The sequence below is a fragment of the Tenrec ecaudatus genome, chromosome 3 (genome assembly GCF_050624435.1).
Source record: "Tenrec ecaudatus isolate mTenEca1 chromosome 3, mTenEca1.hap1, whole genome shotgun sequence".
NCBI classification, from domain to species: Eukaryota; Metazoa; Chordata; class Mammalia; order Afrosoricida; family Tenrecidae; genus Tenrec; species Tenrec ecaudatus.
In genome coordinates this window covers 35,713,863-35,726,344 of record NC_134532.1, presented here as the reverse complement: position 1 = coordinate 35,726,344, position 12,482 = coordinate 35,713,863, and the positions used below count along the sequence as shown (strand labels likewise).

At 40.8% G+C, this 12,482-nt stretch overlaps 1 pseudogene; it reads right to left on the bottom strand.

Moving 5' to 3' along the window:
• Positions 1 to 9,636: 9,636 nt before the first annotated feature.
• LOC142443219 (ferritin light chain-like) lies at positions 9,637 to 10,311 on the bottom strand (annotated as a pseudogene).
• Between the last annotated feature and the right edge of the window lie 2,171 nt (positions 10,312 to 12,482).

The window sequence follows — 12,482 nt, the reverse complement described above, 5'->3', positions numbered from 1 at the left end:
GAACTTGACAGAGTCACACACCAGGATAGCTCCGCTGCTCATCTCAAATGTGGTCTGAAATCCTGATGGCTAGTGGGGGGTGTTTCTCATGATCTCATGATGTGGTTTGACAGCTTTTCATGACTTATACTCAACCCCTATAATTTCACTGACTTCATAGATGAGAGCTGACAAAATCAGCTTCTCATGGACTAATACTGACCAATCAAGAAGGCCATTCCTCTGTGTCTGTGCTGAGGTATAGTGATTTTTCACTGATTCACTGGGGTGGGTGTGGGGTAAGTCTTACTCATTTTACTATATTATCCTCAATATTACTATATTTGTAATGAGTGTGTTTTCATAAATAGTCATCTGTATCTTCCATGAACTTTTATTTTTTCTTGTTTAAAATAATGTATACCAAAATGTTATTTTAATAGGCATAAAGTTTTCTTATTTCCTCTCCTCACATAAAAACCAGCCCACAAAATATTGTATAAGAAAATTGAAAAGCAAACAATTAAATAATATAAAATATGTAAAGTGTTCAGAAAACATACAAAGCCAAGCAATACAATCTTTAAAATATAAGGAAATATTGCTCTGTCACCATAAGTCTGATAGAATCCCCCAAATAAATTTAATAATTTTGCAAGATTTATTAAAGGTACATTAACAAAATTAACATAAGTTGTACATTTTAATTTAAAAATGATATCAGTGTGGTGAAAAAGATTAGCAAGAGCCCATAAGATTAGGACATATCTCTACAAACTCACATATTTTTCTAGTGTACAGTACCTATTTTCTGGGGGAAAAAAACCTTCCTTGCCTGAATGGTCCTAAAACAATTCAAGTGCTTAGGGCTCGAGGAAACTCAGTAACCATTGGATGCTCTTCAATTCAAGGGCAGGGGACTGGTTTCTCAGTTTTCAGCTCGAAGAACCGAGGGACAAAGCATAAGGGTTGATCAAATGTAGATCAGTTTCCTGATGCTGGGAGATGAAACACCCTATACTATCTGTCTACTCGTTCCTCTATAATGTATAGTCGTGTGGAGATGACCACAACTCTCTGCCCACGTACAAGCTCTAGGCCCTCTTTGGACACCTGCCACTCCATTTCCACTCTGGACCCCTGCTCTGTCTCTCTTCAGCTGTTTCCTCCTCTCCTGAGTCAGGCACCTGCTCCTTATTCTGCAACATGAGCCGTGGGTGCACTGATGCTGGGCGTCCTGGCATGCACCATCAGAGAACTGAAATGAATTGACATATCAAATGCCATCTGAAATCTAGAGGAGGTCTATTCAGATGGGAACAGCTGTGTTCTGCTTACCTGAATCAGAAGCTACCAAACACATGTCATTGAAAAAAAGAAAGCAAAATACAGCAAAAATGTAAATTAAAAATTTTAAAAATTTCTAGAGACTGAGTACTGTTTACTGTGACAGGGAAAAACTGGGGCCAGTCATTAGTGGAACCCTGCATTTTGTGGGCTTTGACTATAAAACCCCGCCAGATTTTCGCATGAACATTCAAAATAAGCCATGTTTCAGACACTGGAGGGGGAGACTTTTATCAACTCAAAAGATTATTCACCAGAGAAAAGTCAATTCCATTGACATTTCATAGCTGGAGGTGAAATATTTCCCCTATCAACCACATACCCCATATCCTACCCATGAGACCTAACTGGGAGGGTATAGTGAATAGGTATTAAATATTCAAAGATAAAGAAAGGATATACTGAAATGAGGAGAAGGAACATGGACAGGCCAAACTGTAAACTACAACACAGGCATGAAGGTCAGAGCCTTACTGCCCAGGTGCTATAAAAAAATTAGCCTCAATCAGAAGAACACACAGAAAACTCCCTGTTCTCCCACTTCATCACCATGTAGATTCCCAGCATCACAATCCTGCATTACAATTAAGAATGGGAAGAATCTGCTCCTCTGAGGAGAAAAAAACAAAACAAAGCAAATGATATATAGCAAACATTACTATGGTCTAACTCTTGCCAGATTTGCATGAATCCCCACAAAACTTAATTCTGAAAACAGGGTGAAAAATGTTTCTATCTCAAAGAAACACGAAATACTAAGATAAATTTTCATTTATCTGAATACACCCATCTCATTTGTAGACTGGTTTTCTGTGTTGCCATACCTCAAATTTAACTCATTATTTGTATTGAAGGTTTTTAAATTTTATGTTTATTTTACGTTGAAAACGGAACTGAGTATTTTTTCAATTTCTCAACCTATTAATATTCTTTGTTAAATCGCTGTAGCTTGTCCAGTAGAAGTGTGCAGGACACACGGGTCTGGAAATGGAGTGCTGTGGGAAACAGAGCCCTTCTTCCTAGAAGAGGAGACCGTGGGACAAAATGCTCTGCAGAGCACATTGAAATCTGCAAACTAAGAGTGAGAAGACGACCATGGATGTATGTATGGACTGTGATAACAGTTTTACGAGCCCCCAATAAATTGATTTTTAAAAAGAAGAAAAGAAATGTCTAGGGAATAATGATGGGGACATATGTACAAAAGTTCTTGATACAATTGATGTGTGGGTACAAGAATTGTAAGAGCCTCAATAAAATGTTTGTTTTGTTTTTTTTAAATAGTGAGGAGACTTAAGAGATGATCACATTCTCATAGAGCGTAAGTGAGGTGTACCAGTGAATAAAGAAAACATAAATAACAATTAATTTCAAAATATAATGAAAGTAATACATAAAGCCAGAGGCTTCAGGAAAATCTTCCAAGTTTAAAAGACAAAATGAAAATTATTTATGATACCGCTAAGTAGTATCATAAAGAGCAAATTGCCATTATCCAAAACGGTTGACTAGGACTAGAATTCAGATTAGGAGCCCCAGGAAGAAACATGTGTTTAATATCTTTTAGGGAGAATCCAGACTGCATCGTATTTGAAAATGACGTGTTGTTTTGTATATGTACCGTCCATTTTGACTAAAGGTCACCCTTTATAGAGACTGGAACTGCCCCATAGGGATCTCTAAACGATAATCTTTTTGGACACAGATTGTCAGTTTAATTGTGCAAGGGACCAAATGGTGGGTGGTACCTGCTCACCTTTCAAATAGCATCCACGATCTTGAACTTTGTGTCACCAGGGATTGCTACATCATCACTTACAAATATAGAGAGAAACACAGTTTACAGAAACGTTTAATTGACATGTATAATGTTTAACTCTAAGCAAGGGGTTTTCCATCTCAGTCCTATCCTCCACCTAATCTGGGCTAAGAAGCAGAAACCTCTGTTAACAGTTTCTGAGCTACGACTCAGAAATAAAGGGAGAACAAATTTTCTGTGACCTTCATAAAGATGATTTCATTATTTTCATTTCTTCTTTTTCAGTACTGTTACACCTGTCTTACATTTATTATCACGCTTATGCAAAATGAACCACATAGTAGATTTCAACAGATGAAAATGATTTTTGTCTATCATACTACTAATTATGAAAGTGTTTATTAAGAGAACATGTGTTCACAATGTATTGAAAAAACAGAGTTGTTGGTTCTAGTTTGAATACAAAAAAGAAATTACCTTTGCCATGTTCACACTCAAAATCCAACATACATTACAAAATATGTAATAAATAGAAAATGTAGACAAGAGTCTTGAATGACTACCGGCTATGTAATAAAATCCCCAGAAAAGGATAGAGGCAATGGTCTTAAACAGAATTTGAAGTTGTCTCACATGCGAATGTCGGTAGGTTGAGAAATACCCAACTCCATATAATCAATAGAAGAGATATATCTGAAACATCTATATGTATGGTAAGAGGGAAAATGAAATAAAAAACTAGGGTTTCTACATAAAAATTTATCAAGAGTGTGCCAGGCCTAAGAATGGCTTGCCCTTTTCTCAATCTACAGTGCACACAAAGGACCATGGAACCTATCGCGTATATTATACAGAAATATCAAGCCCGAAGAGGAGCCCCACTTAAAATGAGGAGCACAAGAAATAGTCTGTCATCTCTAGAGGAGAATTTTCCAATTAGAACACCCAATGGCAATGCTGAACCTTCCTTGAAATGAACAAGGTTAGTATAATTTCTGCCCATCATACCCCCCACCCCACTCTCCTTCCCTCAGGATCATAGTCTTCCAAAAGTTGTGGGGGAAAAAAGAAAACTTGTTACTTTTTAATTACATTTCTCAGTGAACGATTTGAAACTCAATTATCTTCTTTTAATAGATTAAAAGTTCTTCTCTCTTCCCTGGCATCCTCGGAATGGTATGATTTACCTTTAAAACAGAGAGCCAAGAGGTCATTTCCTGACAGTATTCAGGAAAAAGATTAAGACTTTCTTTTCTATCATTTTCAGCCAGAATTTAATACACATTTTCCTCCTGTCATCATTTAAATCCAAGGAATATATAGAGATAATAGTATATAAGTTTATTAGCTCAAAAAAAGTATATTGGCTTAATTCTGGACAATTACATGTTACTACTGAAAATATTCTCTGAAGGAGATCAATTTAATAATAATAAGTCACCATTCCTGGCAGGTATAGGATACCTACGGGTGGGTCTCATTGAATAATAGCTAATATAATTCCAACATTTCTGAAAAATGCCAAGTATAAGAATTTAAAAATAATTACTAAACAATCCTGTTTAATAAGTGTTCTACTTACATCACACTATAAACTAATGTTCACTTTGGATGAGGCAAGGTAAATGATTTCTCACAAAAGCTTTCTCTGCAGTTATTATATTAGAAATAATTAATATGAAAATTATAATATATACCTAGGTCCTAGTAAATGGCAAAATATTTCCAAGACAAAGTTTTATAACAAAAATAAGGGAGGGGTGGGCACATTGAACATAAATACTGAATACATATTGTGATGGAATTCTAATAGTGCTGGCTTCAGGGAATAACATACTTTATTAAATGAGACTTTATGGAAAATCAGGGGTCAATTCTTCAGTTATTTAAACTGTTCAGTTATTTAAACTTGAAGACCAAAAACGTGTGGTTGAATATACAAAATCGTTATCAACACAGCTCATTTTAAAGAGCAAAACATGCATCAATGAGATTTCTGCAGTTACATTCTCACTTCAGGATCGTGTGCAATATGTACCTTTTTCCAACTTTGGGTTACATATCTACAAGACTGTGGTCTTCGAGGCCTTCTTCCATCTGCCAGTTCTTTCTGATCCGCAGGAGACAGCAGATGATACCGCATTCCACTCATCACCATCTTAAGGCGCTCAGGGTTGTCTTGAATGAATGGCTCAGCTGGGACAGTTTTACATAAGAAATGCTGTGCGATGAGAGGAAATCTGAAGTGAGTGAAGACATCCACCATAAAAGGCTGGCGATGAGGCAAATCGTGTCTCAGCCTCCTGATAGCAGCATCATAAACCTGCTCCTCTGCGCTCAAGGTCCTGGTTGAGGAGACTTGTTACTCGCTGAGCATCAAGTTGGAGAAACTCCTCAGTTTTGGAAACGTCAGTGAAATGCTGGTGAATAAAGGCGTCTGCAGTGGCTTTCAACTCAGGACGGTCTAGATGTGCTGCTAGAATGCTTAGACCAAGACAGTTTGAAGCATCCACTTGCTCGTTCAAAAAATCAACACACATGTTCTTCACAGGTTCCATCTGGCACTGATTTGCGGTATCCAACAGAGACTGCACGTTGTTGCTATTCACAGAGATCCTAGCAGCGGAAGCAAATTCCACCAGGTGTTCAATAATGTCAGGTCGGCGTCCTTGAGTTCTACATCAAAGGACTTTGAATCGAGCGTGTCAGTTGTGGACATGACGTTAAAAAATGGGTTGGCCGCAGCCAGGACCACACGATGAACATGGATCTCTCTTTCCTGGACCACGAGAATCACATCACACAAAGTTCTCCATCTTCACATGTCATTCCTGACGGCCATGGATCCCGCCAACAATTTTGCTTCTTCCCATTGGGCAGGTTTCTTCTCGCTCTTTCTCTTGCTTCTCCGTGCCACCCTGAAGGCTGACATCCGCCCAGAGCTCGCCTCGCTGTGTCCTTGGCTCACTAGACCTGGTGAGGGCTGAAGGCTGTGGTTGCTTCTGTTGGTGAACGCTGAGGACCGGCTGACTGCTGCTGAAATACCAGGCCTGCTTGTGTGGCCCTGGCAGCAGCTCCAGGGCAGCTCTGCTGCGTCCTGGGCAGAGCAGGAACTAGGCGGCAGATGAGCCTGGGTATCTCAAAACAAGACAATTTTTTTTGGTAGGGAAGAAAAAAGGCTTCCAAAGAGAAGAAATAAAAATTCCTCTAACCATAAAAAAGATGCTTTTATGCATAAATGATTCTAAATATATCATAAATACTATAGCTGATAAACAGAAAAATGTTGTCGGCTACATTTCAGCAGACGATATTAACTTGGTACTTCAATCCCTACGCATTCACTGCTTATTACCATCTCCCAAACCATTAACCCTTATACGTAACCTGCTGAGTATCCTTACAACACACTGATAACTAGCTGAAAAGCCACTCATCCTCCAGAACTTTTACTAACACCCTGAGCATTGCCTGATGCCACAACAAAGTTAACATGTGCTTAACAAATCCAATGATCATGCACCCTAATCTAACCTAATGCATTCATTCCAATTATTTGAATCAGAGTCTATCAACCTAATCCTAACCTTATGACCCTAAATCTCAAATTCAGAAACTACCCTGAAAACTCTAATCCTTAAACAGTAACTCTACATCATTATACCTTAACATGTACGTTCCTAATCAACTCAAAACATAATCTGTTAGGCAGAAATGTTCTAAACATAATGACCTTCAATCTGTCCACTAACACCTGAATCTCAATTCATCACAATGAACTCCTAATTTCATCCCTTGATTCTTATTTTTGAACCAGGAACATTGATTGATCTCAGGAACTTGATTCTGATCTTAAGTACCGACTCTGCCTCTAGCACACTAAAACCCTAAGCTAAGCACCAAACCTAACACACCGAAAAACTCATGCTGCTGATTATGTGTGTGGATCTGTCTCCTCTCCCAGATTTTACCTCAATGTAAGAGACTGTGAGAGGTAGACATGCAAATTAGGAAACACCAACACATCCTCTGTTTTCAGTTAAATTTTACAAATGGTTCATGAAATTTGGCAAATTGCAGGGATATATAAATGTTTAAATATGACAAAAAACATTATGACCAAGATCTATCACAGGACTCTTGTGGTCCTCAGCTCTACTGTGTCCTGCACTCAAGGAGTCTTCTCTGTTATTAGACATATGCAGGGATGTGTTACCCAATAACCAAGGTGACCAAGAGCTCAATTGTACTTACTCATGAATTTGTAGGTCACAATGTATCCTGGTTTCTCCCTCAAGGATGTAGTGAAACCATGTTTAATGAAACAAATAAATAACTGGTTATTCTACCTTTGATCCCCTCCATTCCCTCTTTCCCAGGGACCCTCATGTCACTAGAGATGGAGGTCGTATCAAATTAAAAGTACTTATATTGGAACCATGATATCCATTTTTCACAACATTGGACTTTTTCCTCAGACTTAAGGGCTCTGAGGAAGATGTAGTACACCCTTCTAACCCTAAAATATTTGGGTCTGTGACTGCTTGATTTTCCAGTAAACCAACCACTTAACCTCACAAGACATACTTCAAGTAGGAGCTGCAGCTTCACCCCTTAAGTGTAAAGAATTTATTCCCAGGGACATACTGAGGGTCCAGTGCCAGGAACTCCCTCTCAGCACACACTGGGCTCTCCACTCATGGAGAAGTATGTACTCAAAGATTCACTCGTGATAACAACAGTAGGCCAACCCCATGCTGACTACATCGGTTAAATCCTGACCAGATACCCTGGGCGTGTGGATATCTAAATATGCCCTGGAATTAAAGTGAGACCTGGATGTGGACAAATCAGCTACTAAGAAGCCATTAGTGGAGGTTTCAGAGTCAGCGTGTTAGCACAGGCTGAATATCTTTGAGCTCAAACCCAGGGATTTCCTCCCTGAACCTGTCTTACATACCTACTAGCTGAGGGTACCTGGTGTGGAATAGGTCCCCATGCCCAGGGTCCAGGTACTTTTACCTTCCAGGAAGCACAAAACATCCAAGCAAGGATGATCCACTGTCTTTCCACACGGCACAGCCTAATCTGAATTCCAAATCTGCCCCAATTTCAGCACCTTGAATTATCTGCGTCCAGGCTCACCTGGATCCTGAGCAGGAGCTGGAAATAAAGGAGGGAAGGTGAGAGACTGATTAAAGGGTAATCACCTGTAATTACTTCAGCATCATTATTAAATCGACGTAATTTATACTCCAGGAGCCTTCCTTATAGGAATCTCCATCCTTTGGTGAGTCCAGAAAATCAGGGGTTCTCAACCTTCCTACGGCCAAGACCCTTTAATACAGTGTCTCATATTGTGGTGATGCCCAAACATAAAATTATTTTTCATTGCTACTTCATAACTATCATTTTGCTACTGTTACGAATCAGGTGAACCCTGTAAAAGGGTCGGTCGACCCCTAAAGGGGTCGCGACCCACAGGTTGAGAACCACTGGTCCAGATAAAGGCAGAATAAATCTGGAGTGGATTGGGTGAAGTTCCTGTGGGAGGTGTTCTTAGGAAACACTTGGCAGCTCTAGGAACACCTTGCGCACACACACACACACACACACACACACACACACACACGCACACAGGGGAACACATGAAAATATTAGCAAACAAGAACCTAAAATGTACACAGAGAGAATTCAAAAGCCAAGTGAGGTAAGAGACCATGTATAATATTTAACATACAATAAAGGCTCACCCAAAACCCAGAGCTTAGCATCGTGATCTGCGTGTTTGTTGCATTTATAAAATGTAATACTTGGTGGCACTTTTTTTCTGTTAATCTCATTTGTCAAACAAGGTTTTTTTCATCAGTAAATGAACTCTTGTCAAACTTCATTGTGCATCGTTCAACCGGAACCACCCCTTAAATTTTATAAATTCTCTCTCTCTCTCTTTCTCCTTTCAGTGTGGACTGCTTAAATTTTTCACGTATGTAATTTTTGAATACTAAGAGGGCACTACACCATCGTCACAGGGCATAATTACCAATGAAAGCAAATTAATTAATTATAAAGATTGTTTAGCTTAATTATGTCTCATTTATGTGTGTGTTATTGGGAGATAAATAGAATGAATGGGATTAACCATGAATGGTAATTTTTTTAATCACCATTATTTGCAAAAATCTGTCCTGGCACACAGACAAGACAGTAAGGCCAACATCAGCTTGAGAAATGATGTCCACTCGCTGGAGAGTACATCGTCAGAGGACCATACTGGGGATACATGGTGTGGAGTGAGCCTGGTCTGACCCCCACCTCCCTCCACAGTGGGGTGAACCAATAAGGGAACAGAACAGGTCAGCAACTGGAGCCAATCCAAGCCACAAACCCCTGAGGAGCCTGAAAGATAGACTTCAGGCTAGGAGGGGAAATTTCCCAAACCCCCCAGGACCAGTGGGGAGAGAGTCATAAAGGTCAGTGGACAGACCTGCGATTATGTATGTTTTTATGTTTGGGTTTTTTTTGGGGGGGGGTTGCTGCAAAAGGAAGCTTTACTGTTTCCATGTGGTCCCCTGCTTGGGGGAGGGGCTCCAGGGCGGTGGCGTTGCATTGCAGCTGACTGGCGCACACGCGCGGACAGGTTCAGGAAGAGGGGCTAGGGCCGGCAGTGGGGAGGCAGAGGGCCCCTGGCAGGTGACTTGGCGCCACAGGTTCCTAGTCTTTGAGAGTGAGCCAAGGCCCAGCCCGGTCTGGAGGCTGGCCAGCCTGCGGAGGTTGTTCAGGTGGTCACCCATCTTCTTGAGGAGTTTCACCTCCTTGTCTAGGAAGTGGTTCTCCAGAAAGTGACAGAGATGAGGGTCGGTGTGAGTGGACCCCACGGCATGCAGGTCCAGAAGAGCCTGGTTGAGTTTTTTCTCCAGGGCTAGGGCATCTTCCATGACATCCAGGGTTCGACCCTACTCATCTTGAGACGGCTTCTGCACATCCTGGAAGAGGGCGCGGCCACCGCGCTGGTTCTGCAGCTTCAAGAGATGCTCGGCCCCCTCCCGCTGCTCCTTCGCCAGCTCGCGGAAGAAGTACCCCACGCCTTCCAAGGCCACATCGTTGAGGTCGAAAAAGAAGCCCAGAGAGAAGTAGGTGTAAGAGGCCTGCAGGTGCAGGTTGACCAGACGGTTGACGTCGGCCTCCATGTCGGCGGAATAATTCTGACCGATCTGAGAGCTCATGATGAGTCAGTTTGGAGGTCACCACACACCAAATAAAAGTGTTCGCTGGTCCCAAGAGGAGGGGCTGGCCGAGAAGAAGGTCCCCAAGTTACTTCCGGAAAGAAACCTGTTGCGTGGCGGAAGGTTGGAGGCAGGGAGTCCCCGGATCTGTTCCGTTCAAACACTGTTGAAACAAGACACAGATCCACGGGACCACGGGGTGAGCTTAGCCTTGGGGGGTTTTTTATCGCTAGTTTTTCCCCCCTTTTTAATTCAATCTTTTCTTTTTGTTTTATTTCAGCTTTTGTTGTTTTGCCTACCCATATAGGCATGGGAAGCAACTGGACCAATGGTTCTGGAGGGCCTTGGGGGAAGAGGGGGTCGGGGGAGCGAGTGGTGATCAAACAATTCCATAGGTAGGGGAACAAGTAGGGAATTAAATCAATAATGAGGAGGACTTAGAGATCCTGGGGGTGTTGGAATAATAGCAATTTATCTGAGAGGCATTACTAAGAGGCAGCAAAGGGGTGAGTGTGATGGTAGGACAGGGGGAATGTAAAATGAAATAGAGAAAAGATCTAGGAAGTAAAGCTATGGATACACGTATAAACATAAGGGTGTACATATATAAATACATTAATTCATAAAATAGAGGTATTGACTTATTTACATAGAATTGTGTGGCCATACATTGAGGAAGTGGATGGACTTTGGGCTTCTTCTCCAGCCCTCCCTCAGCACGAGAACACTTTGTTCTAACAACATGGCATTTTACTGTATTATTATTTAAGTTCAAGTTAATTGGGTACAAACATAACGATGGTTGAGAGAGAACAATTAATAGCATTCTATGAGTCCAGTAATATTCTGATACAAGTGTCAGATAATGCTACTTCAAGAAAACTGTAGACCAATATTAATAATGGAGCTAAATGAAAAAGTTTTTTTTTAAAAATATTAGGAACATGTTGTCTGACTCAGTTCCCAAAAAACTTGAATTTAAATGACAATACAATAAGAATGGTATTTATTCATAACTCCCAGAATCTGCACCTTTAAAAGTCTTACGATTAAGCTAGAAGTGTCTCATGACATTTTATTTATTTTTTGTTAAATATTTTATTGGGGGCCCTGACATCTCTTATCACAGTTCATATATTCATCCATTCTTTCAAGCAGATTTGCACAGGAATTAATAAGAGTAACAATAGCATTGACTGCACATGCTAATACTCCTGAGAAGTGAGGATGGTGACATGTTGTCTCATGTACTTTGAATATGTTATCAGGAGAGATCCATCTTGGGAAAATGATATCATGCCTGGTAAAGTAAAAAGGGCAATTGAAAAGAGGAAAACCCTTGTGAAGGACTGGATCATTGACTGTAGCAATGGGCTCAAACATAAAATCCACCCTGAGATGGAGAAGGACTTGGGAGTGTTTCATCTGATTGTACCTAGGTTCTCTGTGAGCTGGAACCTACTTGAGGGCAACTAACAACACACTATCCACTTTGTCCAAGACTCTCCTGTTTCCATCTTCCCCATCAGCAAAATCCTGTCCTTGATCTTACTTACATGACTGGTTAGCCTAGCAGGGGGTTAGTTCAGTTCTGGACATGAAATTGACCAAAGGCCATTTCCTGGAGGGTCTCTTTTGTGAGTCTGAGTTTGGGTCCACATTTTTCTCCCAATCTCTCCAGGACTTTCTAATGGGATTCCTTTTGGAGCACTTGGTAGTGGTGGCTGGGCATATCTCGTTCTGCTGATCAATCACTAATTTTAGGTGAACAACCCAATGGAAGTGGCTTGTACAACGTAGGGAACCTTTTGGACTCTAGTTGCATGCTATTGTGGGTGGATCTACAATGAACGAACAAACCCTTGTTTGTGAAGAGGGTATAAGTTGGGCTGCTAACTTTAAGACTAGCACTTTGGAACCACCTATAACACCACAGGAGAACGAATGAGCGTTCTACTCCAGCAAAGATTTTCATTCTTGGAAACTCACCAGGGAAGTTCTCCCCTGTCCTATAGTATCTATGTGAGTCTGCATTGACTCGATGACAATGAGGTTTTTATGGTGGAGGTTGGGGAAAGGGAAATTAATGATTTATCCACAGAAACAGGAAACCTCACATGAAAGCAGGTGTAGTAGCTACATAGTTTCATTTCAACTTGGGAAATAAGTCT